The 8625-nt window shown below is 34.0% G+C and overlaps 1 protein-coding gene across 2 annotated transcripts in view; it reads left to right on the top strand.

The window, feature by feature from the left end:
• The first annotated feature begins 2351 nt into the window (after positions 1–2351).
• LOC149528653 (F-box protein At2g26850-like) overlaps positions 2352–8625 on the top strand; it is a 114352-nt gene continuing 108078 nt past the window's right edge. Inside the window, exon 1 of one of the 2 annotated variants that reach the window (XM_089808664.1) lies at positions 2352–3000. The gene's annotated coding sequence lies outside the window, so the exon portion shown is untranslated. Of the gene's footprint in view, positions 3494–8625 lie in introns of both variants that reach the window. The other variant, XM_089808663.1, reaches the window with a different exon arrangement.

Below are 8625 nucleotides of genomic sequence, written 5' to 3'. Positions count from 1 at the left end.
AGAACATAAACTTCACTAAAAATATTGTTGCTTGGTAAACACACTGGCACTCAATTAACAATAGTAAATGTTGTAACTTGGCAGACACTTAACATGTAGACCTTATGATATTTTTTGTGATTAACCTTACTTAACTTAGTTGCATACACATGAAAGAAATAACATGAACACAAGTAACACCAAGATTTAACGTGGAAACTTAATTTGGGAAAAATCACCAATTGCAACTAATTACTGATTTTCGCTCTTTTGAAGTGAGCCCTGGTAGGATCCAACCCTATTAAAGGTGACAAAACAAACTATTAGGTGTGATCCTATTAGAGGATTTAATCACCCTGTTAGGAGTGGCCTTGTTAGAGGTCTTTAGACACTTCAATCTAGAAATGCCACCTTGTTAGAGGATTTACAAATAGCTGTTAAGCTAACTTTGTTAAGAGATTTAGATCACTGCTACAATGGTTAGAGAGTAACAATGAGATGACCTGATTTCTGATGTAACTAAATTGTTGATTACAGATCTCAATTCTAGCTTGTATACTTAATCCTTTCTGATTGAATGTATCTTTGCAGCTCTATAAGGATATTATGCTTATCCTTCTAATTCACTTCCTCTTAGCATCTTCAATTCTCTTTCACTTGCACACATTCAATCCTCAACTTGACCTTTTATTTATACCTTATGCATTGTCAAGTTAGCTTAAATACAATTTAGAATAATTAATATCATCTCCTCAGTCGGTTAGAACCAACAAACAAATCTATTTAACTCAATATGCCAAAACAGGAAAATCCTTCGTTAGTGGACCCTGCTCGGTAGATACTAACTTAGAAATGCTTTTCCTATGTTAACAAAGTGAACTTGGTTAACATTGCATCTTCACAAAGTTCCTTTCGTAAGTGAGTGAGCTCGGTTAACACTAGTTCCATCCAACTTTTCCTTCATTACTCGAGTGAGCTCGGTTAAAACTCAATCTTCTGTGAACTTCTCTTTGTCTCCTGAATGAACTCGATTGACACTGTATTCTAAACTTGGCAAACTCTAGAATGCTCGACAAACACATGAAACTGTCTTCATCACCCGAGTGAGCTTGACAAACACTGAATGATAAAGATATGACATTTTGTGTAACATCAAAGACAATATGCAATTAACCAATTGTTCAACAAAACTTGTTTAATATTGATGTCATAAAATGGGGTTTCATCTTTCCATTTTAATTGTCCATTAACTCCCTTGTGTTGAGCATTTTCTTAGGGAAGAATGTTCTAGTAGCCTTGAAAATAAGAGAATAGGTCTTCTGATGAGAGAGAGGGATATCATATTTTGAACATAATTCCTCCCAAGACCCATGCTATGTGTCCACCACAACATCACTAATAGAGATAATACCGAAGGAAGACTAGGCTTTTGTAGAGAAACATTTTGTTAGTGCAAGGGGTTTCTCATTAAGAAACAACCCCCAACATATTGATCTATCCAAATATTGAGTAAGTGGGAAAGTGACCAATGACCTCCTTATGAGTCACAAGATTTTGAACCCATGTTCGAGTTTTCCATAGGGATGCGAAAATAGTCGAACCATAATTATTGACATTAAAATTTCTCATCAACATATCACTAACTCCATTTTCTATGAAAATATTAGTAGAGAAATCCTATATTTATAAGACTCCTTTATATAACAACTTGAGTTGTGACCATTGGCTTATACAAGTAACCTAAAAGAGTCACTTCACAACCTCCAAACATGCCATGGTAGTCAGTTAATGACCTCTAAATATTGCAAGGGAGTCAACATTGAAAACTTTAGCATCATTGGTAGAAGATTCCTCTAGTGAATCAATTGGCTGGCAACCATTGAATAACACAAGACACTCAAAAGAAAAGCTTGTCAAATGAATGAACAAATAAAGGAATTTTAATGATGTTCATAGGATCGAGCAATCTAAAGGAAAAAAACACACAACATTAACACATTTTTGGATTTCTTACTATTTCGACTATTTTGATATGCATCTTAACCAATAACCTTCCTCCTTTATAAAGACTCGTCTCCTCAAAATATTCCTTTGAACCATCCACCTTCAAAATACTCTCAAACCATTTACAAACATTTTCTTATAATACATGCTCCATAGTTAAGTGTCATATAATGAAGTCCTCCTCATTTCAATTAAAGCTTTGCTACAAAATACAGAGTTATTTCCTTTTATTTTTCTTGTCGAATGAATAAGCGAATGAATCCACTCACAAATCGATGAAATTATCAAAACATTACAACTTAGGTTCTCTTCCAACTTATGAAATGTGGGATAGCTTGTAGGCCCCATAAACTACTTTGACCTCTTTACCTCTCAAGTGTTATTAAAATCTTTATTTCATTCATTCAATCCACCCAGAGTCCCATGACCTCCAAACAGGCGAGGGAGCTACCATTGGAAGGCCTGACATCATGGTCAACGGGTAAAACCAGAGAATCACCGTTTGAATTCGCACCTCTACATAGCGCTCCTGAACTACAGCCTCTGCGAACACCATTACCGACGCTTCCAACTGTGTCTCAATCCAAAGAAGTCGATGCCCAATCCTCTTTAAACCGGGTTTTAGCATTCCCAAGAAGGAAGCCTCTGCTAACTCTCCTTGCAGAGTAGAGTTGGGCTCCTCCCAAACCTCTGCAATATGATGACTCGACGGAGCTTAATAAGCACCCCAAATGCTGGCAATCTGTTGGTTCATCATATTGATCTATGGGATTTTGATCGATTGGTAGTGGACCAAAAAGATATTATGATATCATTTTTTTCTCCGAACATTTTGAGGGTAGGAGTCCAGTTCATGCCCGTATCGTTAAATTAACATAACCTAGCTTCTTTTTCTGTCCTCTATTTGCGATTCGTCTTGGTTCTCTGCTTTTTCCATGTTGACGACAGTTGGGTTTAAGTTTTATTATGCCGTACGAGAGACGGCCTTGTCGGACCACATCACTGAATCGAAGATGGGTGAGTTTTTTATTTCAATGCTAAGGCTATCTTAATAATTTTTTCCGCTATGATGCGCGATGATTTTATGATGGGAAAGGGTTTTGGTAATGAGAATTTAAATATTGCCGTACATCTCGTCTTCTAGCTCCAATTTTTTTCGTCGGGAGTATCGATATGGTTTGTACACTAGCGATGGCTGATATGAAAGACAAAAATGCATTCGGGATTTATGATGTTCATCAGGCGGCAAAGGATGATCGGCATGTCGTTTGTGTTCTGGCATCAGTCCACGTAGAGCCTTCTGGACACTCTTATGTTCGAAATTGTAATTTTTATGATGAAATCTTCGAGGAGATTTTATAATGTAATTAGCTCCAATGGTGTAATGTAATCCACCAAGCTTCTGAGGCTGTTGATAATCAACAGATTTGCCTCATCGACGTGTGTAAATGTTATCTCAGTATCTTCTCTTGATTCAATCAATCCTCCTCATTGATATTTAAAAGTGCGCGTGAGTTAATCTTACCGTCTTCTGCCTAAAAGCTAACTTCTTTCTTTCCGAACATTTGTAGAGTAAATTAGCAGGTTCCTGGCTGAACCACTGAAATCTTAACAAAATCTATTGTTTTTCTCAGGTCCATCGGAAAAAAAGTTAGTGTGTTATGTTCTAGATTTTAGTTTTTATAAACATTATTTATTTTTCCCTTTTAAAATAAGATCGCTGTTTACAATTTCTGATGGTAGACGAAACTATTAAAAGATTGGTAGAACCATAGTTAAAAAACTCTTAAAAGCAAAAGCTCTCCGAGGCCAGAGACAAAAATCTGGGAAATTCTGGGCAACTTAATTTGCAAAATTTTTAATTTAATTTATAATGCATTCTTGGCAAAATTTAATGAGGAGATGCATCCAATGAGTGAGTAAATGAATGAGTACACCAAAGAAACAGGCAGGCTGAGTCTAGATATATTTAATCAACTTAAATACAAATTGACTACAAAAAGGTATCCTCATTAGGAATGCTGATTGTCAGTAACTTCAAAGTAAAATAGAAATAGGAAATTGTTTTTGTAATACTAGACGTAAATACAACATCAAAACATTTTACATCTTCCTCTTCCCAGCTCTAGAAAAAACCAGGGGAGAAGTAGAATTAGAGGGTCTAGTCTTAAGAGTCCATTGTGGCTGCGCCTCCTCATTTGGCATGATAGACTGTGGCTCAACCTTCATCCTGGATGCACTGGCGATGACTTGTCTTCATCATCCTCAACCTCCTCATCCTAATCAATGTCATCCAAAGTGAATCCAAATCCACACATCCTCCTACATAGCCCACCTCTCCAAACCATAGATGCCATCTTTGAGAAACATTGGAGGCTACACCTGCCTGTCCAATCACTTTAAGGACCTCTATCATCCAAATCAGTCAGATGACCTGATATGTAGTGCCTGCCCCTAGTTTACATTTTTCGAGCTACATTTATGTTATGATTGCCAAACTCTTTTAGGCCAATTTATGTTTGATGAGTAGTATTATTATTTTAGAGATTATCAGATGATGTTTACACTCAGTTATTATATGATGAGATTACTTGGTACTCTATATTTCATGCATGTATGATGATTATTCAATGGTTTTAGTTATCGATGATGATTAGTTGGATGGCTTATTATTTCATGTGCCTCTTATGGATACTTACCCCATACTGCATGTGTATGGTGTGCGTGCTGTTTTATTTATGTATGGTGTTTCTGATATGGTTAAGGAAGGGAGTCGTAGTCACCTGCTAGTCGGGATCTACACGATGCACCACTTCCTGCCATTGCCTGTTTAGCTTAGAATATTGTGTTTGTACATGCGTGGATTTTATGCAGGTTGCAGGTACCGGGTATCGACTTCCCTGAATTGTCAGGATGAGCGTACCCTATCGCACTATCTCAATGGTAAGAGAGGGAAGATAAACTCTTAAGTCCAAATCCTAAACCCTCTAGCCAATTGTCCTAATTGATAATTAGGACAAGTATCTGAGTTAGTACCCTCTGAATGCATCAAATGATGTAATTTTGTGATTATAACCCTTCTGTTTGATTTGGTATGTATTTTTCTATGATGAGTTTTCGTATGTTGCTTTATGAGTCCTTGGTGTATTTTCTATTAATTAAGTCTAATTAAAAAGACTAATTAATGATTTAATTTAATAAGGAATTATTATGATATCTTTATATTTAATTAATTAATTAATTAATTAAATAAAAGAATTAAAATTGGAAATTAAAGTTTAAGATATATTTAGAACAAGATAATATTTATTTAATTTAATAATAATATATTTGGAGTTCATTTTTAAATAAATGCTAAATATTATTGTTATTTAAATTAATTAAATATGTTATCAATTAAGTTCTAAAATAAATTAAAAAGTTGAAAGATATAAATTTATTAAGAATTCTAGATCGCATGATCTAATCATGAGTTAAATATAAGAATTAAATTAAAAGATTAAATTATAAAAATTAATAATGTTATTTTAATTTCTTAAAAGTGCACATAAGATTTAAAGTAATAAATTAATTAAGAATTGAAGTCAAGTGAAATTTTAAATAAAGTTATTTAATCATTCAACTTATTGTGCATGAAAGTTGAATGCAAAAGAATTAGAAAAGATAATAAAAGTTAATTTGAGTAACTGAGTTGTGCAAAGAGTCTTCTCGGGTAAACGCACAATTAGTGCCCCGAATTGAGGAGAATTTGCTTATCACAACTTTGGGGGTTCATTTTTTTGATATACGAATTTGGACGAGAATTTTTGGGAGGAAGACAATTTTTGGAAGCAAATTTCAGAAGGCTGATACGAAGAAAGTCTTGAAGGGGAAGGTTATTGAGAGGAGCGAATTCGCATACAGTTTTCTGGAGGTTGCATAATAGCATCAGGATCAGATAGGGTCTTGTGTTTTTTATCCATTAAATATGCAATTATCCCTTCCTGTCTTCTTCGTGTCTGGGGTTTGTAGATCTGAATTCTCTGTGATAAAAGTTTTAAGCTTTCAAATCTTGTGAAGTTATTAATTATTCGTCAATAATTTTTGTATCCATGGAGACTGGATGAATTAATTAGAACCATTGTTTTCTTGATTTAGAAATTAAGATCTAATTTAATAAGGGTTTTGTTTTAATGAATTGAAAAGTTCTGGATTAAAAAAATATAAGAAAATAAAATTAAAAAAAAAAAATATATATATATATATATATATATATATATATATATATATATATATATATATATATATATATATATATATATATATATATATATATATTACATATTTACCCCTTTGGAAGAAATTGTTTTTATTAAAAAAAAAAAAAAAAAAAAAAAAATTAATTAAACAAAATTAATTTTTAAAATAAAAAAACTAATTTTATTTGTATTAGAATAAATTTAATTTAAAAATATATATATATATATATTTAAATTTAATAAAGTGGGGGGGAGGGAATTACCCCGTACCCGCCCCCACTGTCAGCGCAGGCCGACAGTACCTGCGTCGCAGGTACTGCGACGGCAGGTACAGAGTACCTGCCGCCGCAGGCCCTGCGACCGCAGGCCCTGCGACCGCAGGCCCTGCGACCGCAGGCCTGCGGCCAAAGCCGACGGGCTATAAACGTTGGGAATTCGGTTTTTTAAAAAATTTTTTTAATTTTTTTTTATTATTAAAAAAAATGAATTTTATTTAATTAAAAATTTTAAATAATAAAAATTATAATATATTTAATTTTTTATAATATATTAATTTTTTTTAATATTTAATAAATAAATATTAATTGCATTGTTATAGTTGTAAATTGTAATTTATTAATAATTTTGTTTAAATATTAATAGATTAACAATTATTGGTTGGATTAAAATAATTAATTAGATCTAATAAATATTAATTAATTTAATTAAAATTAGTTTAATTAAGTTAATTAATAAGGAATGTTATTTGACTAAATTATAAAATTGGATACTGATTTAATGTAAATTATTATAGAACTGGGTTATTCGAAAAAGGGTAGTTGTGAAAACTTTGTTACTTGAATTCGACATTGAATTAAAACACAAACCTTACCTTAACTTAAATAATATACTTTCAGACCCAATCTCTGAGACTTTGATGTTGTCTTTGTACTTTGAATGTTTTGGGGTTGGTTTAGCGTTGACCAGTTCAGGTTGTTACCAGAGGCTCGGGGTTTGTGAATGTGATGTCTTGATGATTTGGTCTCGATCTTTCTTAACCTGACCATGGTAATGTGATGAAGTGCTCTATGACATGATTGTGTTTACTGTTTGTGATTGCTTTCCAGTTTCCTTGTGTGAAGCTGAGATGTATGTATTTGAGAATACCTAACTTAACCATTTCTGAGTCTCGATCAGTTATACTTGCATTACTTTCTGGTTGCTCATTAGAGAACCATTGGATTTTGTGACTTATCATTGATGCCTTCAGTTGCTAATAGAGAACTGTCGTGATTACTTGATTACTATTTGATGTTATCTGTTGCTCATGAAGAACTGATATATTTTGTGGATTATCTTTTTATGATATTTTCAGTTGCTCGCATAGGACTGAGATGGTTTTATTATGATTCTTTGATTTATGAGTTCATGAGCTAGGGTAGGTTATCTATGTGTAGAGTCGGGAAGTGGCTTGCAATGGGGGTCGGAGCCCTAAGTGGCTGCCTTGAGAAACCCATTGTAAGTCGTTTTTAATAAGTGAAAACATTTACACTAAATGAGAGAAAATGAACCTAACAAGATAATTGTATGTTCTCTCCCATGCCATGAGTGCTAGTACAGACTAGGATGGGGTAGAGAGGACGCTTGGTTACGACCTTGCATACCATAGTATGCCTCGTCAGTACGAGAGGATACTAGTGGCCGCAGGATCAGTAGGGACCCGGGATTCCTAAGGGATTGCTCGGGTAACTTCTACATGACTTTTGCGATGACACTTTCCCGCTTGCATATTAGGTTTCCTACGTGTCTTGTGGTACCTCTGGGATTTAGATGTCGGTCATTTTAGGAACCCTTGAGTTAGCATACTTATAGGATTTCCTGGACTTAGAGAGTATTTATGATTATAGGTTTTGTTATCCTATTTGGGACTTGAGACTATCTCCTCAGCACGGTGGGAGTGGACCATTTAGGTTCCACGCGGTCGGGTGGTAGTGCTTTTACTCTTACCAATGAGATCCGTTCCGTGGCCACCGTGGCTGGAGATTTCGTGATTGGCATTTACCTTCACTATGTTCTTGGATTAGTATGATGGTTGGTTAGATTTTATGATAGATGTTTTATCATTATGGATGTATGGATGTATCATGTATGGTGAATAGTTTCATATATTTTTACTGTACTTTGTATCATGGATTTGAGGATGTTGTATCTTGATCTTTACGTATGTATATTCTTTTAAGCCTTTCATACCCTGTGACATGTACAGTGGATGAATGAGCATTCCGAATTAATTTGCCAAGGAGCATTCGGAACAAATGTATATTATGGACATTGGAGTTTCTGATTATTCTTTTATATGTATGTGTTAGTTGTTAGACTTAGAATTAATTAAATTTAAACGTGACTCAACGTCTTGGGATCTTTA

The sequence above is a fragment of the Cupressus sempervirens genome, chromosome 11 (genome assembly GCF_028749045.1).
Source record: "Cupressus sempervirens isolate cs-2001-9-10 chromosome 11, ASM2874904v1, whole genome shotgun sequence".
In the NCBI taxonomy this organism is placed as follows: domain Eukaryota; kingdom Viridiplantae; phylum Streptophyta; class Pinopsida; order Cupressales; family Cupressaceae; genus Cupressus; species Cupressus sempervirens.
This window is presented reverse-complemented; position numbering and strand designations above follow the sequence as displayed.